We start from the raw sequence: 24787 nt of genomic DNA on the forward strand, positions 1-24787 counted from the left end.
CCTGACCTAACTTCAACTCAGCATCACCAGAATCCATGGCCAAGATGCCCAAACCAGAGCAAAGCAGTGCTGTAAGGACTGGCCCTTGCACACATAACCCTCTCCTCTCACTAAATGCAGGACTGAGGGAGGCCCATGGATGGCTGGCAAAGTCCAAGACTCTGCCTAACTTTGGAGATGAGACGTTCCCCTCCCCTCTCTCAGGCCCCAAACCGGCCATCCAGAGGCCAATCTGATTTGTAGATGAGCTTTTGTCTTGCAATGGTGAGGATGAACCCACGGCCCCGCCCATGCCAGACAAACATAGCCTTTTCTTAATTTTTAAAATTTTTATGTTTTTGGAGACAGAGTCTCATTAGACTGCCCAAGTTGACCACAGAATGGGTGTCAAAGATATGTGCCACCACAGTCCTCAAGCACCCACCAGGGTGGGACTGGCATGGGTATAGCATTCTTCCAGTTTGCTTTGCCTGGCCTTGCCTGAGGCTTCCACAGGCCCAGGAAGTTTGTGACTTAGGAAGGGGCCATGAAAGGCATCTAGAACACTGCAGGGTGTTTGTGAGTGAACAGATGGATTGATACAAACTTTGTCTGTTCCGCCAGGAAGAGCTCCTTCCCCAAAAGGTCCACAGCCAACCACACCACTTATGGAGCTGCCATTAGCCCCTGGTCCTTCTTCATTAAGATGCCTGCTGTCTCAACAGTCATTTAAAAAGACGGCTTCTCCTGGCAGGTACCAGTCATACATATCTAAGCATGAATTGCTTTCTCGGCGTTCTTAAATTCTTAGAGCTGAAACAGAGACCACGTTGTCCAAACGATGTAATTTTCCAGATTGAGCCATTGGCCAGGAGCAGGGCCACATGACCTTAGGATCTGATGGCTGCACCAGCACTGAGGCCGACAGTCCATTTGGCCCTTGTACCATAAAAAGCCGCTACTGAAGTCCACGCAATAACGCTGTCTCTAACCCAGTTCATCTAAGACTCCTAAAAAATATGAATTTCGAATCACTTGGATGCGACCATCAGTCCTCTTTTCCCGCCTTACGAATGAGGGAAGCTGCTCCTGGCACAGGGCGTCCGAGAATGACAGACAGCAAGCAGCACACGGGCCCTCGTGCTGGGAAGCTGTTTTCTACAGAGTCTCATCTTGTCAAAGGTTTGTGGGAGCAGGATGTGATTCATAACTCGCGCCCAGTATCATATTTTCAAGACTGAAATTTGAAAAGAACACTTACATCATTATTTTAGAATAAACTTAGTGGGACAGAACTGTGACGCCTCCCCCTTCGCCAGCACGTCGCGCACTCCCCTGTCCTTGAGCTCCTTACGGAGCATCCATCTTTATTTCTTTTCAGGTTTTTGAGAGGGAGGCTGTGTGGGAGGGTGAGTGTTGACACACGTGCAAAGCAGAAAACATCCTAAAGTTTGATGGGGAGATGGGTTAATTGGGGTGTCATGACCTCCATGAAACACTCTGTGAGGAGTTATAGGTAGGGAGCCTGACTCACTCGCTTGGAGAGGGGACCCAGCATACCATCATCAAGCTAAAAAATGAGGTAAGCTAAGCATGGATAGAAAAACTGCATTATGTCAAGTGAACTCTCTCTGTCTGTCTGTCTGTCACACACACACACACACACACACACACACACACACACACACACACGAGGTACCAGGACCAGCATACAGCACCGGGGCCAGCATGGGCACAGACCTGTGCAGACTGCTTCACTCGACCCCTTGTTTCCTGGCTGCTGCATTTCTTGCTCTACCACCATCTTAATGATGTAACTGGCCCTACACTGGGAAAAACTTTAAAAATCCACTTGGCTGACATGTAACTTATATGCAATAAAAGGCATCCACTTAAGCAAATGAGGGTTGGGGTGGTTCGGTGGTCATGAGCACCCTCTGGTCTAGAGAATCTAAGCGATGTTCCCAGCACTCACATTGGGAGACTCACAGCCACATGTAGGTCCAACTTCAGGGGATTCGACACCTACTTCTAGCCTGTAGGACCTGAGATTTTGTTTCTCTTGGGTAAATGCGATATAGAAAAAATGTTTTCACCACATGAGAAACTACCAATCCTAGGGAGAACCTACTGTCACTGCCTTGCTAAACAGACATGCCGTCAAACTGCCTTCTAACTGACTTAATTTATGCCTGTAGATTGGTGATGTCCTCACCCTGCCCAGAGAAGCTTCTCTCTGTGGTGGGCAGCAGCCAACACAGAGGCTCAGAACTGGTCAAAATGCTGCAAACAGGACGTAGATATCAACCCCTCCCTGGAGATTCAGGTTCATTGCCAAAGAGGGAAGGAAGGATGCGAGAGCTGGAAGACAGGGAGGAAAGCGGTGAATGCTGTCTTCTGGTGACAGCCATTGCATGCACCGCTCAACGCTGCCGCAGCTGCCTGCATAAGATCCGGCAGCATTCCAAAAGGACGTGAACAGGGGAGGGTGTGCTGACATGCTGGGGGTACCTGGGAGGGCGGGATAGGGGACCTATGGGTGGATGAGATCAAGATATATTGTGTAGATGATGTCAAATAAAAATAAAATACATTTTAATTTTTAAAAACAATTTAAAAAGTCAAAAGACAAGTAAAAAAGACATCGAGAGGAAATAATTATGTAATAAATTCAGCTTTGTGCTTACATTTTTTCTGTACTTTTTTTGTTTGGTTACATATGTACCTTTAAAAATATATTGTGTTGTTACAAAAGAAAAATGAGGTCAGGTGGTGGTACACACCTTTAATTCCAGTACTAGGGAGGCAGAGGCAGGTTGATCTCTGAGTTCGGAGCCAGCCTGGTCTATAGAGCGAGTTCCGGGACAGCCAGGGCTACACTGAGAAAACCTGTCGGGGGCCAGAGGGCCGGGGGAAAGGAAAAGACACTGCTGAAGCTTTCCCGGAGTGGGAGCACATTACAGTTAGCTGCGTGCTCAACGTGCAGTTTCTGGTTTTGCTTGCAGCAGTCACATGCAGCATACCTGTCTGGACACGAGGTTAAACCAGCTGTTCTCAACCTAGGAGTCATGACCCTTTCACAGGGGCCAAATAGCCAATATCCTGTGTATCAGATATTGACATTACGATTTATAACAGCAACAAAATTACAGTTATGAAGTAGCAATGAAAATAATTGTAAGGTTGGGAGGAGTCGCCACAACATGAGGAACTTCAGTAAAGTTTGGCAGCATTAAGAGGGTTGAGAACCACTGGGTCAAACTGTGATCATTCATTGCACCACCACCCCCTCCCCTGCAACCGTAGCTTGTAATTTAGAACCACTTCACTTAAAAGTGTGAAGAGGTTGAAGGAAGACACATTGAGCCTTGGGGTGGTAAAGATATTTTATAAATGTTATATATGTGTGTGTGTGTGTTTATAAATATATATATATATATATAGTGTATATATAAGTGTTTATATATGTGTTATTTATAAGTGTCTTTATATGTAAGTGTTATACACACACACACACACATATACAAGGTCTCACTGTGTAGCCCCTGTCTGGCAGGGAACTTGCTACGTAGATCAGACTTACTTTCAAACTCACAGAGATCTGCTTGTCTCTACCTCCCCGTGACTGGGTTTAAAAGCATGCACTGCCACACCTGGCTATAAAAAAGCTACTGTATATATAGAAGATACTGAAAAGAATCAAATTAGGGCTCCAGATCCTAATCATCAAGGTGTGAAATTCCCTGGCATTGTTTGCCGGGTGTTTGTGTGCTTAATGGTGGCTAATGAGATGCAATGCACTTTTTTTTAATGGGTTATTGTCACTTCCTAAAACACCCTCCTTATTTTCAGGCACAGGACCTGTCACGGTAATATTTAAAAATTAAGTTAGAAAGGTAAGTGGGGCTGAGGATGCAGTTCAAAGGTAGGATGTTGCCTAGCCTGCCTAAAGAAGCCCTGGGTTCCACCCCCAGCACCACTTAAACCAGGCATAGCAGTGTAGGCTGTAAATCCAGCACTCTGGTGGTGGAGGCAGGAGGATCAAAAAGTTCAAAGTCAACCTTGGTTGCATAGTAACTTTGAGAACAACCTAGGCTACTTGACACCTTGTCTTGAAAAGTCAAATAAAAATAAAAACTTGGAAAAAAAAACAGAAATAAGACATTCCTTCTCAAAGCTAACAATACATAATTCACTCTTCCAAAATGCCTCAAATGCGTTCAGCCCTTCAACCCGACACACGCTGCGATATGAACACCGACTGCTTGAAACACATACAGTCTTGAAAAATACTGAGAGTTTTCATCATTTGTCAACAGAATATTATTATTTATTTTATGGGGGCATTGGACGCGCATGGGCCGTGGTGCACACATGGAGGTCAGAAGACAGCTTGTGGAAGTTGGGTCTCTCCTTCCACCATGTGCTCCTGCCTCTGCTTCCCTAGTTGTTAAGTTAAATTCACCATATTAATTGAAGGAATTAAAGAAATATGATACTATGTTGGTTGTTCTAAAATTTTGAAATAATTAAAAAGGGAAAAATATTTTTCACTACTGAGTAAATTCTTCGGGTGGGAGGTTATTTTTTTCTATTTCTAATCCTTTCCTTTGGAAACTGCTTACATTTTTATCTGCCCCGAGGTGCTTGTCTTTCAAGGGTGCACGTGGTTTTGAACCCCCGACATTCACGGCAGTGCCCACTCCCATCTGCTCTGAGCGAAGGTTAAAAGAGCGAGCGCAGATAAGGCGCTAACCCTTTTTCCTATTGTTCTTTCTTATCAGACAGCTGAAACGTTTGCTCAGATCGCTCGTGGTTTGCAGAATTTTAATATCTATTTCATTTTTCTTTTGGAGCTTGCCTTGACTCAGATAAACACCGCCTATAGCACCACAGCCCTGAGGATGGAGCCCAGAGCCTCATGCGTGCAGGGCCAGCCCCGGGCCACTGGTTTCATCCCAGCCCTGGCACTGAAACCTAATGCCTGGAGTGGAAGCTCCTTTCGCCTGCCTCTCTTGTTTTTTTAGCAGAATCTTAGAGCTAGGCAAGGTGATGCATGCCTGTAATCCCAGGACTCAGGAGACCGGGGCTGAAGGATTCTGTTTCTAAGGCTGTCTTAGGCTACATAGTTAGACCAACTCAATAAACAAACATCGTTGGTAAATTTTACCAATTGATCTTTGGTTAACTTTGAATTATTTAAATGCACCATCAGCACCACCATCATGGTCTACGAAACTATCTGGGTTACGGAAGGCTGCTTTTGACCAGTGAGCCTTGAGGTCTGGTATTCAGGGTACCTTCATTCTTTTGACATCTCCTCTCTGCTCCCTGGGTCTTTATGGAGTGACTGCAGGCTTTGGAACTCACGCTCTCCAGCATTTATCATTCCCCGGGACAGCCTCTGAGTATCAACCTGACAAGCTCAAAGATGCTTGCTTAAATGATTAGTGAAGGAAGGGTCCTTGTCTTGCCTTAATATTTATTTAGTCTGTGTGTATGTGTGTGTGTGTGTGTGTGTGTGTGTGTATGTCTGTGTGTCTGTATATGTCTGTGTGTGTCTCTGTGTGTGTCTGTGTACCATGTGTATCCAGGAGTCTCTGGAGGTCAGCAGACCATGTGGGAGCTGGGAATTGAATCTGAGTTCTCTGTGGGAACAGTGAGCTCTTCTTAACTGCTGAGCCACCTCTTTTTGTTGCGTTTTTGTTGTTGTGGCTTGTTTTGTTTTGTTTTCAAGACAGGATCTTGCATAGTTCAGGCTACCCTCAAATTCAGTCCGTAGCTGATGGTGACCTTGACCTTCTGATCCTCCTGGCCCGACCTGCTGAGCATCTGTCACCACACTTCTTTTCGTGGTGCTGGGAAAGAAACCAGGGCATCATGCACGCTAGGCAAACAGTCCACCAAGGGAGTGACACTGCAGCCCAGTTAGAAAAGGTGTAAAAGAAGTCAGTCCCCTAGCTGATGAGCGTGGGTAACACGGGTGCCCTCTCATGCTGGCAGTTGGAAAGAGGGCTGTTGTTTGAAGTGGCTGGAACACGTATACCGAGGGTTTTAAATTTGAGCTCATATTGCTTTGTGACTTCAAATTTTAAGTTCCGTTTCTATTTTTCTCCAGGAGCTGGCTTTACCCTGTGTGGTTTCACCAGGAGAATGACATTTAGAAACTGCTAAGAAACCAGGTGTCTAGCATCTATAAAGCCATCCAGTACACTCTAGCATGGAAAGCAGAGAGGTTTTATACAGCTTTAAGATGATGCTCTTTAAAAACTTGGTGGGGTTTTTGAAGCCCATTCCATATGGTGGGATGCCTTGCCCAGTTTTGATGTGTGTGTTGGGGGTGGGAGGGGTCCTGCCTCAACTGAATGTGCCAGAACTTGTTGACTCCCCATTACCCCTTCTGAAAAGTGGATTGGGGTGGGTTAGGAGGAGGTGCAGGGTGGAGGGTGAGCGGGAGGAGGGGAGGGAAGGGGAACTCTGGTTGTTACATTAAAAAAAAAAAAAAACCTCAGCTGAATGGACAAGAAGTTTATCTGAGCGTTGCCTATGAGGCTCTCAACATAGAACTGGATGGGATTCTTACTTACTAATTTTTAAGGGCATCTTAATTGTACAGAATGTGGGTCTGGCTTTCCAGTTTTTAAAAATAATTTTCCAAGTTTTAGACCACAACCATGTTCCCTTGGTACCTGTTTTGTTTGCTTGCCTGTTTGCTTGATTACTTGGGAAACATTTCTCACTGCGCAGCCCAGTCTGGCCTCACACTGTGCAGCCATTCTTGCATCTACCTGACAAATGCTGGGATTGCAGACGTCAGTCGCCACACCCAGCCTTCCTTGATGAGTTCTTGTAGCTTATCTTAAATGATCCAAGTAATGAGCTTTTTGTTTTGTTTTTTAAATGAATTTAGGGGTTGGAAAGATGATCAGTGGATAAGAGCACCGGCTGTTCTTCCAGAGGACTGTTTGAGTCCCAGTACACACACAGCAGCTCACAAATGTCTGTTACTCCACTTCCAGGGGATTTAACTCCTGCTTCTGGCCTCCTTGGGCACCAGACACATATATGGTACAGATACATATGTGCAGGCAAAACACCCAGACGAGAGAGAGAGAGAGAGAGAGAGAGAGAGAGAGTCTAGGAACTAAAAGCTTTAACACTGATGAAATCTAAGTGAGAAGGCAAAAACAATCTAAAAGTTCACCGTGGATACCTACCTTGTACAATGACAGGTGGGTGTATATATCTACATATTCTCATTCTCTCTCTCCCTCCCTCCCTGCTGCCCTCATTCCCTCCCTCCACATTCTGCAAGCTGTTCTTCACTTGTCACTATTCCGTAGACATCCCCCCACACATGATAACCGCCCATCTCCCTCATTCTTATTTAATGGTCCGCACTAAAAGTTTCCATTTTGTACAACTGTCCCATTATTTACTGACAAATATTCTCACTGACGCCCATCCATATTTGAAGTATTTTACTTGGTCACAGACATCGATAAGTGGCCTGGGTGGAGAGCCAGTCTGTACTCTATCATCTTACCCGGTTAATTCCCACATCAGAGCCTCGACCAACAACGGGAGTGGGTGTTGCAATACGAAGGAGTGCTTGCGTAACCGAGAGTAAACTAAAGATCTCCTTGATCTGTAAAATTGGGCTGTGCCAACCCTTGGGCTTAAATGGCTCCCCATCTACAAGGCATCTAGGTGGTTTCCGGTGCCTTCTTGAGTCCTAAACATGCCGGGTGCATCCCTGTGTTCAGAAGCACAGCTGTGTAGCCTCTGCTTTACAAACACATGCACACGCACACACACACACACACACAGAGAGAGAGAGAGAGAGAGAGAGAGAGAGCGACAGAGAGAGACAAAGACAGAGAGACAGGGAGAGACGGAGGGTGCCCTAAGCTTTGAACTGGTTCTAGGGCACCTGTCTCCACACTACCTATTGTCAACACTGTGCCAGGCCCCATCAGTGTTCAGAACACTGACTTCTTAGCAAAGAGCCTCTGAGGCTGAACAGCAAGCAAGAGAACGGAGTTCAAGGCTGGGAAGATGGCTCCGCAGATAAGGAGCTTGCTGTGTAAGCATGAGGTCCAGAGTTCTAATCCCCAGCACCTGTGTCAAGTCAGGCATGGCGATACATGTCTATAACCCAGCACAGGCAGCTCCCAGGCTGGCCAGTCAGTCTAGCTGAAATGATGAGCTCCAGATTCAGTGAGGGACCCTGTCTTTAAAGACAAGGCAGAGAATAAATGTGTAAAGGAAGACACCTACATCAACTCCTGGCCACCACACATGGGTAAGTGCACCTACACACACACACACTCACACACACACACACACACTCACACACACACACACACACATTACATAGGGTAATAGAGGAAGATTTTAAATTAGAGAAAGACATAGTCTGCTGAAATTTCCTGCTACGACAAAGTTACATCTATTCACACGTTTCTGAGGCTTTCATTTGACTGTGCTTTGAGGCAGACTGTGCTCCAGGCACAGAGAGATTTTTTTTTTCAAAGAAATGGGTCCATGAAACTTGTTGTTTATTGCTCATGGAGATGCTGAGACCACCTTTCAGGAGAGCAGAGAGGGCTCTCAGGCTTTGGGGTCACTTCTTTGCTTTGCCTACCAGGAAGTGCAGAAGCAATCCCATGTTCAACCCCTTACCAAGTGGATGTCAGAGGACAACCTTGGTGTCATCCTCAGGAAGGCTGTCTGCCTCCTTTGAAGCAGGGCCTCTCACTGGCTCAGATCTCACTAATTAGGCTAGGCCAGCTGGCCAGTGAGCCCTAGTAACCCTTCCTGTCTCCTGTCTCCGCTTCCCCAGTACTGGGATTATAAACATAGATCATCATTTTGACCTGGGCTCTGGGCATCAAACTCAGATGCTCTTGTTTGAAGACAAATGCTTTACTGACTGTGCTGTCCCCCAGCACCCCCATTGCACATTCCTATCCATTAAAACAGACCTTTGCCTAAGGCGACAAAGTCAGTCTGATCTATGATAAGCTGGCTTCTGTGAATCCAGAACTTGGCATTCATGACCTACAGGAATCTAAGGGCACAAGGAAGATGGTCAAATCAGGCACACATTCCCATCACGGGGCACAGCCAGCACCCTCCTTCTGACCTTAAACATCTGACTTTGCCTCCTTCTCCGGCACTGGTCCCTGCCTCCACTGCCCTCACTGACCTGAGCATCCAGAACGGGAAGGGCCACTCTTCTTCCACTCCATTCCTCCTTCAGCCTTTCAGCACTGTTCTGCCCCATGCCGCATCCCACCTCCGGGTCCCTCACTAATGCTGCTTCTTGAAATGCTAGTCTGGTTTCAAGAGAGATCACCGTCCATTTCCTGCCTGGCTGCATGTAGCCTTTCCCTCTTAGGCCATGTTCCGCGAAAGCTGTGGAGCTGGTTGGGACCAGGACGGAGAAGTCCCCCACACTGCACTGTCTGTGATGAGTCCATGTTCAGATCATCCCCAGCACCCAGCCCAGCGACACGAAGCAATGGCTCCCAAGAAGCAATCGCAGAGATCACATGGGCGATGTTTACTGCGAATGCCCCTGGTACCTGGAGGGGGACTTGGCCTCCCTCTCTTATCCCATGAAGTGTGGAGGATCACTGAGCCCACCCAAGCCTCTAGAGGTTTTACTTCCCTTCTTTCTGTTTCCCCACCTCCTTGGGTGGCTGTCGTTCTGCTGTGCTGAGGGGTGTTAGTCACATACAAATGCCAGGCATGGATAACGGCATGATTATCAAGTTACTGCGACAGTGCTCAGCATGGACAGGACTCAGCCAGAGTCACAGCCGGTGCCGTCTGGCTCCATCACTTTGTCTAAATTTCCAAAGCCCGTCTGTTGTTCACACGCTGTCAGTGCACATTTTGCTGAACCGTCTCCTTTATACAAACGCCACGGTTTCACTACGGGGAGAGAAAAGGCTTTGCCTTCCTTTCTGTTTTATTTTGTAGAGAGATGTTGCTCTACAGTGATAGGATATTACCTTAGCCGAATTCTTTTTTTTTTTTTTCTTTTCTTAGAATGAATGGGCTGATTCTGGCTATGCTATCCCTGCCCCTCTAGGTGTTTTTCCTCTTATTTCCTGTGTGTGTGTGTGTGTGTGTGTGTGTGTGTGTGTGTGTGCGCGCGCGCGCGCGTGCGCCTGCATGTGGAGAAGGAAGATGCTTCATGATGTACATGTGGAGGTCAGAGGACAAACTTTTAGGACCTGCGGATTGAAGACAGGTCATCAGAGTTGGCAGATAGCACTTTTTTCTGTGGGCCACCATCTCACTGAGCTCCTTACAAGTGGTTTTAAAAAATAAATGAAACATCAGAGTCTGGGGAGAGAAACCACTCACAGCTCTTCGTCTCCCACAAACCATTCTGCCCTGACCCCAGTCCCTCATCCTGCCGAATGTCTCTGTTTCCCCATATAGCCTCCCTGGATTCTGCCTCATGTCTGGTTGTCATCTGTAATCATCTAGCCTGCTACTGGGGTGGGAGCTTTATTTTGTTTTGTAACCCAGTCTGGCCTGGAACTCACTATGTAGCTGAGGATACTCCTGCATCCATCTCTGGCATCCTAAGATGGCAGGTGTGGCCACCAAGCTTGGCTGATATGCTGTGAATCCAGGTCTTTGTGTGCACAGAGCAAGCACTCTTTCTAGTGAGCTATAGCCCAGCTCTCAGCCTGCTATTTTCAATGGCAGTTTCATCTAAGTGGCTCTTTGTTTGGTCCTTTTCTTTTAGCTCCTTTCTAAGTGACACATTAGTCTGTACCCAACAGAGAAGCCTGGAGTGAGCTATTTTAAACCCATACGTTTTTATCTTCTAAATTGAGTTCTTTCAGCTAGTACATTTAAAGCAAGAAGTGTAATCATGTTTTTCCTGGTTTAAATGTAGTATTCAATGAAAGCACCTCAGATATGCCCCCCAGTGCATCTATGACATGGGGGCAGCTTTGAGTCGAACCTCCTCTGCCTTACAGCAGGGTGCAAACTTCCTTTCATAAAAGGAATTCCAATTGTAAAGGTGTCCCTTTACATGTTCTACCCTCCACAGGGAGGGAAGGGGCACTCTGCACCACTGGGGACTGGACAATGCCTGCCAATGGACAAGGCTTCAGCTGGAATCTGCAGGGCTCATTTCTCTTCCTACATATTTACCACAACCAGCTGGTCCTGGAGCCCCGTCTACTTCCTTCTCCAGAGCTGTTGCCCAGAGCGTTCTGTGCGCCCCAGGTTTCACCCCTTCTGTGGTTTCTACTGCTTTCCAGTCATACATGAAAAATACAATTTTTCTGATGTGAATATTTTTCTCTGCCTGATTCTTGGTCTCTGGCTGCTGAATAAAAAAAAAAAGACAGAATAAAAGAAAAAGATCTTTTGCAAATAAAACAAAACAAAAACCTACCTCTCCGGCAGAGTCACGTTTTGACATTTTAGAAAACGCACAGACATATGAACAAGAACATAGGAATTACCTATAAACCTCCTCTCTAATTTCGAGACCAGAAATGCCTTATTTCGCCATCACTCATCCTAACTCCCCACTCTGCAAATTCGCAAGTCAGTTACGTCCACAGAACAGTGTGAGCGAGTGGGGGAACAGAGTCGCAGATACCAGATGGCCGCCTCTCCTCCCAGCTACGTGACCTTGAGTGCATGACCTTGGTGTGTCACTTAACCTTCTCAGTGAGGAGAGGGCTTTGCTCCACAGGATTGTTGCCAAGTCTCTATAACGTCAGACTCTGTATGAGCTGGGGATGTGGCCCGGCTGGTGGAGGGTCTGTGTAGCAGGTGTGGTGGCACATGACAGCAGGTAAGAAGATCAAAGTCTAAGGTCACACTCCATTACATCTAGAATTTGGGGCCAGCCTGGGCTACACGAGACCCTGTTTTACACAAACAAAAAGGCACAGCAAAGCTGCACACAGCCTGGCCACGGCTGGCATCCATTCAATGGCATCAGTTTATACAGAAGCTTTCGTTTTCCGAAGTAAACCTCTGTAGCTAATATCTTATGAATTAAAATATAATCTAATCATATATATTTAATGTTTTATAGGTTAAAGTACCAATCAGTAAGTTACAAGTTGAAATGTGTGATGTAACCAGGCTCCAGTGGACAATTCCAAACCCATGGTCACCCAGGCGGCCCAGGTTAAACTCAGTGAGTCACAAAACCAAACAAAAAGACACAAAATTCAGGAAAGGGATTTGTAGGGAGGAGGGGTCTTGACAGGGACTTAGGAAAGAAAAGAGAGGGTGAGATGAAAGGAACCCAATTACATTATACACATGTGTGAAACTGTCAAAGAAAAACATTAATGAAAGCTCTTCTTCAAATTAATAAAATAGGACATAAAACTGTGATTACTATCTCATATGAAGCAGGCTGGTCATAGCCCATGTTTAGTAGGCATCCCCACTAAATGGAATCATTTATTTTTAACAGAGCCAACTGCTCTTCTCAACATCATAAAAGCACAGCCAGGTTAGCAGGGCCCTCCAAAGCTGTTTCCAGTCCAGCTTCACGCGGCTTCATTAGCGTGTCTGTAAAGTGGCTTCCTGAGCATCGCGGCGTTTGATTTATGAACATCAGCTAAAACGAATGCTTCGCCTCTGGAGGGAACCAAACAGTGAGATATGTACTCCTAGAGCTTGAACAGAAGTATTTTCTTCTGGATCCTGTGGGCAAGGACAGTGACCACCTCCTGGGGCCCGGAAAGGAATAGGAGGAATGGGCGAGGGGGGATTTATGCCTCACAAATCACATTCCAGGGTACTCATGCCTAATGAACGAGACCTAGAACACATTCGTGGGAGGGAAAGGACACCAAGGTTCCGCAGAGTGAAGGACCAGGGTCCCAGAGATAAGTGACAGAGCTAGGATGCCAGCAGATGCAGCAGAACCCATCTAATGCCTTCCCCAACCCCAAGGGTCCCAAAGAGAATGAGTGTCCTAAATCCTAGGCAATTGCTCTGAATGAGCGGCACGCAGGTCAAAGGCTCAGTCACTTCACACCTAATGTTTCTGTTCCCGTCTGTTCCTGGGCCAGATACCATCCAGGGGTAGCTCTGGGCATGTCTCATCTTCCCATCTCGGGCTTTCTAAACCTGGGGAGACAGACAGCCTTGTCTTCCATCAACTCTCAAACGCCCACATACATAGGTACAGGGAGTTAAGTGGTACACTCTCGTGGGGCCCCAGCCCTGGCCTGAGCCTAAGAAGGGACAGGGACATACGGGCTGCACACGGAAGGTGGACGTCCCAGAGGGCACACTGCTAACAATGAGCACCCTGAACAGCAAGCATAGTCTCGCTGACACAATGGAAGGGGAAGCAGAGAACAGAACGTGCAGGCCCTGGGCCCCATGGCGGCTGGCTTCCCTCTAGTTCCTCACACCTAAGAGCTGCTTTAATTAACACCGGAGACAGTGGAGTTCTGAGCACTCCCAGCTCTCCGTCCTGGGGGAGCCAGGTCAAACCCAAGCCGCTCATCATTGTCCTCCTCGCCATGGCAGAAAATTACTTTGCCTCTTGGGAGAGAGCAAGCCGCTATTCAATTTAAATTGGTTTCCACGGCTGGCTGGCGGCAGTCCCTTGGCAGAGACGTTGGAGGGATGAGAGCAGACTCCCAAATGAGAACGATTCTGTCCGGATTGTTGTTGGAAAGGGCGAGGGAGGGAGGGAGGCTGCTTTAGGAGACCATGGAGTGGGCGTGGAAAGAGGCCCTGACACTTCAAGTCAGGTCAACCAGCAAAAGAACCTGCTGGGCAAACTAAAAATACCTAACTGTCCACCAACTGGGGAACGGACAACACTGTTGTCGTGTGGTACAAAAGCTCCAAGTATTCTGACCCTTTGCCTCTGCCTCTGAAGTGCTGGGGTACTCATCAAGTAACTAAGGAATTAATTAAGATAATGAAGGAATTTAAGGTTATCCTTGGCTCCATACAGAGTTCAAGGCTATCCTGGGCTACATGAGACCTTCTTTTTCTTTGTTTTTTAATAAAAGGAAACGAAGGGAGATGAAGACAGGGGAGAGATGGTGGGGTGCACAGGGTTGGGGGAGAAAAGAAAAGAGAAAGCTACTACAGCAAGGATGGCCTCCAGGACAGTACACCAAGCACAGAAGAACCCGTGGCATGAGCCAAGGGAAGAGAAACAGAAGTGCCTAAACAACGCCACATAGGAAAGGGGGGTGGTCGATTCCAAGTAAGCAATACAAGTGTCAAGAAACTGGGTTGTGTAGTCTTGAAGATGTGCTAAAAAGAAAGCCCCACTTGACTGAATCGAATGCAGACTTCCTGGGTAGAGCTGTTTTCCAGAGCACCTGGGAAAGGGCTCTGAGGCTCAAGCTGCCCCGTGGCCGAGCTGTCTTCAGTAGCACTAGGGTACGGCAGAGTGAGCTTTTACACAGAGCCCTACCTGTCTAGCACCGAGAAACAGAAGACTATTTGACGTGTACAGAGTCCAATGTGCCTCCTGCCTCGAGTCCAAGGAAACGGGCTCAGAGATGCAACAACTTTTCCTGCATCACACAGTTCTAAATAATCAAGCAAGAGTCAAACCCCATCTGTTTCTGCGAAGCCCAAGTACCAGGACCCAACGGAGAAGTGTAAGTGGAGGGAAAACTTGGGCTGAAGGATGGAGCAAAGGAAGTTCTGCTCCTACACACACACACACACACACACACACACACACACACACACACAATCATGGTTGTAGAAACACCCAGATAAGGCTACACTAAGAGCATTACTAAAAATGTAGGCCCTTAGCCCCACACTAGAAAAACTGAAACAATTCTTTGGCCCTGAAATAGAGAAACTGTTCAGAATTATTTAAAAAAAAAAAAAGGTCCTGTAAAGAAGTTTGAAAACATCACCCCCAAATAATTCAGAAATAAATACAGAAACACAGGTGGAGGGCTGGAGACCTAGGTCAGTGGTAGAGCTTGCCTGGATTTGAACTCACAGTATCTATAAAAGAAAGGAAGGGGGAGGGATAGAGACTTGGAGGGAGGGCTGAGATCAGCACCAAGCGCTACTTTGCCTGGCCAACGGATCACAACAGACATGAAGCCTCCACTTCCTCTGACTCTGGGTTTGTGCAGTTGAGCCAGCAGTGTGACGAGCAGCACCCTCACAACAACTTTTCACAGCCTCATGCAGAGCCTCATGCACAGAGCGGGAAACTGAGGGGATGGTAGGTGGTCCCTGATGGCCCTAGCCACCTAGCTCCAGCTATGGACCTGCAAGTTCTGGCCAGCGAGCTCTAGCTGGGATCCTAAAGAACCCAAAGGTACTTTTCCCCACTTAGCCAACACCCCTGATGCCCAGGCAGGACAGAATAGAAAATACTTTGATCAGCTGTCCATCCCAGGGTCTGAGGTCCACCCTCAAAGAGAGAGTTTTCTTTACCTGTAGACACCCTTCCCCAGAATTCTCAAGAAGGGCTGGGGTTGAGAACTCCAAGAACCTAAAAAAATCCAGACTGGGGTTCAGCACTGTTACATGGAGCTACAACTTGGCCACATCTAGGCTCTTGTCCCGTCTTGGCTCTTCTGGGAAGCACCCTGTGGCATGACTACCTTCCGTTTGTTTGTCTTCTTCCTCTCTCTGTTGCCTGGCTACACCTCCATAGTCCCTGGGAAAACACCTAGTCCTGATCCCAGGCTTTCCCACAGCCTCCCTCCGGCCTACCCCACTAGCAACTCAACTCCAAACACACCTCCTCAGCGAAACAAGCAGTCACAAAGTTCCCCACCCCCGCCCCTAAGAGCCTGGCTGGCCAGAGCACCAGCCGCCCTAGGCCGCAGCATACTCCCCAGCTAACAGTAGGCTGGCAGCACCCAGCCACTCACGCTTAGGTTACTCAGGCCATGCCTCATCATCAAAGCCTAGCAAGGAATGGTGCTGGCTGCAAAGCACTTAGAGAGCTTTAGAGCAAGGCATCTCCACACAGGGGCCTGAGGTTGGTCATCCATTCCACACCTCTGATCCAGCCTGTGATGGATGCCCTGAGCCAGGACATTCTAGAGAGAATTAATAATGATAGCGAGACACTCAGTATGAGTCAAGACTATTTCAGGTGACGGATCACCCAACATAGTGCTCAAGTTGGCTAGGCTCTTTGGACCCCAGCCTCCTCATATTCAAAGAAACGATATTACGAGGATCCCAGATCACTAACTAATGGCTAACTATAAAACTGTACATCCAATTGCAAGTGTTTCATTCGCCTTCTTAATTTCCAAGCAACACGGACTCATGAGCTCATCTGAATCTAACTTGAGTTTGGGCAAGACCCTTGGTTCTGGTGATGGCAAAATGAAAGGGCTTGACCACCCTTGAGTTAGAAACTGAGCCACAAAGTGGGAGAACTGTGTAGCCCATCTGAAGATCTTAGGGAGACTAGCTGCCATACGTTCATACGTCATATCTTTAAACAAGATGGACAGATGTCACTATCTGGGCATTAGCAGGTAAAGCCTGCATTTTAACAATGTTCAAAGCCAGGTCTTGGTTTTTTATGATACGTGAGCAGGGACTAATATAAAGCTTATAGGTGCGGTTGAAACAGGTGAGTGAACTCTGTCTTTTCTTTTCTTTCTTTCTTTCTTTTTTGTTTTGTTTTGTTTTTCTGTGTAGCCCTGGCTGTCCTGGAGCTCACCCTATAGACCAGGCTGGCCTCGAACCCACAGAGATTCACCTCCCTCTGGGTGAGCTCTTTCAAAGAACAGACATGTACACAACCCAGAGAAGGCAAGGCTTGTGCTGGTAAGTCACCCTGAGACCGACCTTCTCTAGCTCCATGGTCCTTCTGGCCGGACCTGTCATCACGCTCTCCCCTCACTTCTTTCCCCACCATCCCAGAACACAGGCGCATGATCAAAGGTGAGGGATCAGGTCAAGTAGGTCATCTAACCTAGCTGCCTGTGAAGAGCCAGGTTAACTCTAAGACCTACAGCCTTGCCACACATATCACTCTAAAAATTACATCTATCTATCTATCTGTCTGTCTGTCTGTCTGTCTATCTATCTATCGATCTATCATCTACCTACTTATATCTATCATCTATCTACCTACCTGACATCTATCTATCTATCTATCTATCTATCTATCTATCTATCTATCTATCTATCTATCCATCCATCCATCTATCATCTATCTACCTACCTATATCTATTTATCTATCATCTATCTACCTACCTGTACATTTATTCTATCTATCTATCTATCTATCTATCTATCTATCTATCTATCTATCTATCTATCATCTATCTACCTACCAGCATATCTATCTATCTATCTATCTATCTATCTATCATCTATCTACCTACCTAACTGCACATCTATCTATCTATCTATCTATCTATCTATCTATCATCTACCTACCTACTTATATCTATTATCTATCCACCTACATGTATCTATCTATCATCTATCTACCTACCTGCACATCGATCTATCTATCTATCTATCTATCTGTCTATCTATCTATCATCTATCCACCTATCTATTTAGTGTGTGGAGATTATGGAACAACCTACAAGAGTCAGCTCTTTCTTTTCACCATGTGTCTTGGGGACTGAACTCAGATCTTCAGTCTTGGCTGCAAGCGCCTTTACTGACTGAGCCATCTTATCAGCCCTATACCATGTACTTCTTTAAACAAACGTTGAAGATGTATGGAATTTGTACTGATGAGTAGAATGCAAATTTGGGGCAAGTTTCAGATTTACCCCATTGCCAACCTCCAACTCCCACCAGAACTACTGAATACGCTAACATTCCGTCAGAATCCCACCCAAAAAAGTCCCAGGTAATAAATATGTTAAGAGTCATGGAAAATGAGAAAATGGAAAAATAGAAAACAAAAACCAACACACACACACACACACACACCATCATTCCCAGAAAGGACTTAACAGACTCATAAGACTTTGCTCCCACTGTACAGCTTCCGGCAAGCGCCTGTTTGCACAGCCAGTGAGAAACAGAACCCGCCGGTCTCCCTTTCGTACCCCCACTTGCTTGTTCTCTTATGACGAGGGGTGGCTGAGCTGAGTTTCACAGTACCCTCAGAACGTGCCAGTGGGCTGGCTGAGACTCTCGGGGCTCGGTCTATCATCACATCTTGGTTGCGACCACAGAGAGCTTTTGTCTTTTTTTAATCTTTAGTTCAAAGGCGGGTGATTCGTCAGGGCTGACAGATTCCGGATCGCTACTATATATGACCATAACATCACTGAAAGGCCCCCACAGCTCAACCTCCGACCCCGTTGGGAACAAAGAAAACTCCCAGGTACTTTACCAGACACTCAGAGCACCATCCTGTTTGGGACACAGTCATTCGGTACTCAAGTTTCTCAGCCCAGAGCAACAGGGTATTGAGCTTCTGCAAGGGAAATATGTATCCAAGAAGGATGACGCACCATGACTCACAGGGCTGAGATCTGGGAGGAAGAGGGAACTGGACCCCCTTTATTCACATCTGACCTGAGACAAAGGTGGTCGGGGTGGGTCCACGTCGCTTCCTGCTGCTTTGCTTCCATGAGTGAGGGGAACTGCTAGGAGGGATGGCTGTCACACAATGCGAGTCCAGACCAGCTCAACCTGTCCTCGGTTTGGGTGATAAAAATAAACTCCATTTTGAAACAATAAGGACGGTGACCAGGCGATGCCTCAGTCAGCAGCGTGCTCGCCTCGGAGCATGAGGACCTGAGCACAGTCCTCAAAGTCCCCATTTTCAAATAGGCAGGCACAATGGTTGTAATCCCATAGCTGGAGAAGGGGAGACAGGCGGATGGATCCCCGGGGCTCAGTGGCAGCCAGGCGAGCTCCCGGGTGAGTGTCTCATCAGTGAAAGACCCGGTTTAAAAATAAGATAACAACAACAAAGAGTGGACGACACCTGAGAACGACACACAAGGCTGTACGCTACGGTCTCCCTGCCTTCTCTCTCTGTGACATACATGCAAATAAATAAATATAAATGTAATAAAAAAATTGGAGTGAGTACCGAAGAATCAATCTACCCCCTTCTCCAGGATCTTGTCAAATATATCAGGCTGTTCTCAAATTTGCTATGTGACCCAGGCTCAAACTCATGAGCCTCCTGCCTCATCCTCTTGAGTGCCAGGACACCAACTATAGTGCTAGTCCCAACACACCAACTTCCAAAGAGCACTCTCTGACAGTGGTGTCTCTGGGCTCTCAAATCCAGACTGGTGAACAGTCCAAATGAAAGCTAAAAACGAGCCAAACAAAGACCTGGGCCGATGTGTAGAAGCTACCAGGCCTCCACTTTGCACAGAGCAGAGCTCACAAAAATGCCAGACGAAGTGATAGTAACCACTCATGGTGAGTTCAGATACAAGGTCTGAGCCATAGCTGAACTCTGGAGAAATAAGCACAGCAATTAATTATTAATTGATTAGTGATGTCGGGAGCACAGGAATGGAGCCATTCTATGTGCGTTATGTATTTTGTTATGGTGTGGCCAAACAAGACACTCAGTTCTTGTGATAACAAGTCCTCAGGCAGAGCCATTCCGCGCACCAAGAGTCTGGCCCAACACTCGCACTTTCTGTGCATGCCAACACCCATCTCACTTCATTTTCTCTTGAAAGCACGCTGTCACCATCTACGCTTCCACTCAGGAAACTGTAACCAGGAAACAGAGAGAAAATCAAGATCCCATTTGTCTTGATGGATTCATTTCGATACAACTTCACTCAAGAGCTAGCCGCTTCCTGATTTCACATGTTACCATCAAAGACAGGGGCCAGGGCAGCAGAGGTGTGTGTGTGTGTGTGTGTGTGTGTGTGTGTGTGTGTGTGTGTGTGTAGGTTGGCTTTCTCTGTAGCAAGCTGGGCTGAGTTTTTCCCCCAAACAAAAAGCCATTCTGGGATGGCAGAATTAGGCTCCAGCAGCCACCAAAGCAGCCGTCCCGCACTGCCACCTGCTTGTTCCTTCCCATGGACTCCCACTACCACCTCTGGAAAAGGCAAACAAGAGTCCGTCAGCACAGAAATGGGAAGCGAGGACTCCCGAAAGGGCAGCGGTATGGCCCTGGGCACACTACAAAGCTCTGAGATCCAGGCTCCTCAAGCTGGCCTGGGCATGTCCCTCCTACTGCCAGCATTGTCTTAGGCTACTTGCTGCAGATGGGTCCTCGTTCCTTCTCCCAAGGGAAGGACCAAGGGGTCACGTCACAGCATGGAGGACAAGGGCTGTGATCACTGTTTGACTGCTATGGGCCCTGTTCTAGACTAAGTTTGCCAGGGGGAAATACTGTGGGTTCCAGGTCCCGCCCAGAGGTCTTCATGGATGATTGCATGCTCTTCACAGAGATTCCCAGAGTGAAGAGCAGTCTATGAACATCATGACCACTATATGGTTAAAATCCAGCCTTGATTAAACTCCACTAATGGTCAGAAACCAGGTACACACCCGTTCTTTCACTCAACAAGCTGTGCCCAGGCTTGCAGCCACGCTCTGAAAAAGACACTCCACTGAGGCCTTCATGCTGCTCAGAGCAAAATCAATAATGTGTACTGATGCAATGCGACACTGGAGCAATAAAACAAAAAAGCACAATGCAAACCACGCTCCACAAAAAACACAGGTGAATCCACATTTGAATGATAAACCCAAGAGGCCGGATGCAAAAGAACAAACACTCCATTGCTCCCTTTGTCTGAAATTCAGAATAAGTAAAGCTGACCAACAGTGATAACAGACAAAATGAGGCTGTACTCTTAGTAGATGGAAAGGAGCCCAGGGAACCTTCTAGAAGGAAGAAATGTTCTATTTCTTGTGCTGGGTAGTGGTTATGTAACTGCATAAAACAAAACAGAAAGGGTTGTAGGAGCCCACAAATGGCTCAGCAGGTAAAGGCACTTGCCACCAAGTCTGACCTGTGTTCAATCCCCAGGACCCACATGGTGAAAAGAGAGAATCACACTTACAAGCTATTCTCTGATCTCCAAAGCATGACAGACAGATGGACAGACAAAAGACAGACAGACACAGACACACACACACACACACACACACACATTCTCTCTCTCTCTCTCTCTCTCTCTCTCTCTCTCTCTCTCTCACACACACACACACACACACACACACACAAACACTCTAAAAGATGGTTTGTGCTTTAGTCTTGACCCATGCTTGTCTATGTTCCCAGAGCATTCCCACACAGGCTGATTGGAGTTGTCGATCTGTCCTATGAAATATGACACTAGAGATGTTGCCAGTCCATCTGTATGTCCCAGTGTCTTCAGTGGACAGTCCTCCTGCCAGCCAGGTGCAGGGCTGTCTCTGGAGCCATGGAAAATGAACAAGCCCTTTCTACTGTTTGTTCATCTATCATGGCTTCAGGAGGAGGGACTATGGGATTACCAGAGCCACATATAACCCATGAGGTCATTGCGGGAAACTGGATATGTGGTCAATGACAGACATGGTGTTTAAGCTCCAGGCTTGGGGGCGACCTACTTTCAGACCTGTCATTGGGACAGGTTTTCAATGGCTCCTAGCCTCTTTCCTCTGCCAATGGGGCTGGAGGGAGCCCAAAATAGAAGCCTCCCAAAAAGTCACAGCAGACAACAAGGACCTAAAAACAGAAGGCTGGGGAGCAGGGGACGGGCAGCATTGGGTGGGCTCAGACAAATGTCTGTCTTTCTGCACTGAAGCACAGATAAGGGGAAAGAAATCATGATGTCACATGATCCTAGTGGCAGAGTACCAAGCCCCATGCCCTTCTTGTCCACAGTAATGACACCAACTTGTCCCCAGCTGGGATTTCTCTTATGACAAAAGCCCACACTCCCCAGTCAGTCATTGAAGGTGTGACACAGGCACAGGAAAAGGGGTCACCCCCACTTCCAATCAAGGTTCTGTATCTTCAGAGGAGTTGTTCCCCAAATCCACTGAGTCACCTCAAATCCTCCATCACTCACCATCCACACACCAGGACTGGGAATACTCGCTCGGGCCCAGCATCTCTCCTGCCTGATCTTCCTGCTTCCTGCCCTTGCTTCCTGGCTGTATTTCCCATACCTTCCCCAGAGGACAGCAGCACTGAGGGAAAGGCCCCATTGCCCCTTCTCCCTCAGGTCCCACTTACGATCCACAGAGGTCTGAGAGGGGTCAGTGCAAAGCTATGACTAAAGCCTAAGCCATGCAACACTATAAGGGCCAGGACCCCTTGTCCCAAACCCAGAGACAGCTGTCATTCAGCTTTGCCGTCTCTCGGATACTTGCTACCTACAGTTATGGCAGGCCCGGTCCCTGAGGGAAACTGAGCTGGAGAGGATCCAGGAGAAAGGGGTTGGACAGAGGACATAGATGGCACAGGGCATGGGGACTCAAGCAGGTCTGGGTGTCACCCTAGATATCCACTGTGCTCAGCTTGTCCCCCAGCCTAAAGCAGAGCTTGCTCACGGCACGGGAAACAGTACCTCTGGCTTTGTGACGCTCATTGCTGTGACCTAGTAACCCCTGGTCTCAAGACTTAGCGCAAAGCTTTCATGGCATGGTGCACAAGATAAGGCAAGGATGCTCGCTTGTCATAGAAGGGCCAGTGAGAGAAGGGGCAGGAGATGGCAAGTGTCCCCGCAAGCACTGAACATCTGCTGCATTTCCCAGACAGGAAGCTGGCTGGGATAGCAGCCTTAACTCACACGCTCCCCCAAGCTATTCCTTGTTTAAAACTGCTGCGTGTGTGTAGAAATCATCCTGAAAGACACGCCGCAGAAGCGCACGGGGGCTTGCCCTAGCAGCGAACCTGCAGGAGGCATTCTCTTGTCCTTTTCTATATGATACAAATAATTTTACAACTGGCATCTACCAATATGGTTAGCACATTAACCACAAAAGTTGCACCCATTTTTCCAAAGCTCAGTCCTCCAGAGGCTTCCTGTGGACCTGCTGGCTAATGCCCAGCCTGAAACAGGGCCCACATTCAACATGGGAGAATGTGCATGCAGCGCCTTGCTGGGTGTCAGAGGGGAAAAACAGAGAGAGCCACTTCCTGTGGGGCTGGGGGTAACAGTGGGGGAGGAGAGACACCCACCTAAAGTGAAGCCCTCTTAACATTCCACCCCAACTCTCTGGGTGGCAGGTGGACCAGACCTGCAGGTGATAAGTCCCCAGGCATGCACCGGACCCTGAGGAACCTTGATGAAAGAGCAAATGTATCCCCAACTGTCTCCAAGGAGGATTTGGGCAGCTGTCTGGCAGCCTGGCAGAAGTTTGCCAGACTCAACCAACAATCACCTCCAAAAGAAAGCCGCCCACCTGGGTAGGGTCAGAATACATGGGATAAGGGAACCAGCGGGGTGGTTCGGTGGGTAAGGAGGCTCACTCCCAAGTCTCCCTAGGACCCATGTGATAGAAGAAGAAAACTGGCTTCCGAAAGCTGTTCTTTGACCTCCATTTATATGCTAGAGTTTTGGACCTAAGGAAGAAGTTGTGTTTTCAAGGAAAAAAAGGAAGCCCAGAGTAGGCAATGACGGCCAGGTTACAGAAACAAGCCAGGACCCCACCCCAAACACAAAAGGAGATGGGGAGTTGGCTTCTGGGCAAAGTTAGGCCTTCACTAGAGCAGTCCCACAGAAAGAAATGGCGTGCAAGGCCTCAGATTCCTGCCATTCGTGGATAAGAACTAGTCCACGGGTGATTTGGGAGCCATCTTTTTCTCTCCCTGGCTTTCTGCCTGTGCATTGGAGTCGTCTATCAGGGGCAGCTCAGATTAGGCTACTGGGCCTGGCTGTTCGGGCTTTCTGTGAGCCTATGCCTGGACTATACAGCCTGCCCTGTGGAGTTTGGTGCCAGACAGAAACAGGCCTCTGGTTTCGAGTGAAAATGACACTATCTGCCATGTCGCTCCACCCTGATCTTCTACACTGGCACCATGACCTCTGCCAGTCCCCAGTCCCCACCCCCTCACACACTGACTTGGTCACATGTCCATAGGATGGACATGCAGAATGGCAGACTCTGGCTACAAAATGCAAATGAGCTTGTGCTGCGGTGTGGCTATAGGGGATCCTGATGGGCACTTGAGATCATCTGCTCTGGTCCCCACGTCGTAGAGGGTCCCAGACAGAAATCCAATCAAGAAGGAAGCCAGGGCCACTGACTCAGGTGCTAGGCAACATGAGGACTTGTGGAGATTAGAGTCAGGGCATCCAAGAGGCCCACCTCAGCAGGATGTGGTATCTGCTTGCCCCAGGGGGCAGTCCCTCTCTCTACACTCCCAAGACCTTCTGGTTACCCAGCCTGGCATTGGGTGAGCACTGTTCAGGTAGGAGAGTGTCCTCACCCCCACAAGGAAAAGGACAAAGCACAGAGTACCCAGCTCTAACTCATCATGTGACCTTAGACAGATTCCTTCCCCTCCGAGACCCGTTTTCTGTTTTTGTTATTTGTTTATTTGTTTTTCCTTTTTTAGACAATGTCTCACTATGTATCCGAGTTTGACCTCGAACTTGGCAGTGATCTCCTGCCTCTGCCTCTTATGTCTCAGAATTTAAGAAGAATGCCATCATGCCAAGCAACAGTATTAATTTTAGAAAAACATTTTTGAGGCAGGATCTCAATAGGTAAACCAGGCTGGCCTTGAACTCACATAGATTCAATCGCCTCTGCATTTGGAGTGCTAGGATTAAAGGCATGAATCACCATGCTAGGTAAGACTATTAATTATAGAAAGCCACCAAAAGGAGATGTCTGGACTGAACATTTATATTACAAGTGCTGCAT

The 24787-nt window shown here is 47.6% G+C and overlaps 1 long non-coding RNA gene across 1 annotated transcript in view; it reads right to left on the reverse strand.

Annotated features, from left to right (window-relative positions):
* Nucleotides 1-309: 309 nt before the first annotated feature.
* The window catches only part of LOC148121413 (uncharacterized), a 43843-nt gene continuing 19365 nt past the window's right edge, over nucleotides 310-24787 (reverse strand). The window contains exon 2 of the long non-coding RNA XR_015738376.1: nucleotides 310-1216. This is a non-coding gene — a long non-coding RNA (uncharacterized LOC148121413). The remainder of the gene's footprint in view (nucleotides 1217-24787) is intronic.

This window comes from Myodes glareolus, chromosome 7, assembly GCF_982192425.1.
Source record: "Myodes glareolus chromosome 7, mMyoGla1.1, whole genome shotgun sequence".
Taxonomy (NCBI): domain Eukaryota; kingdom Metazoa; phylum Chordata; class Mammalia; order Rodentia; family Cricetidae; genus Myodes; species Myodes glareolus.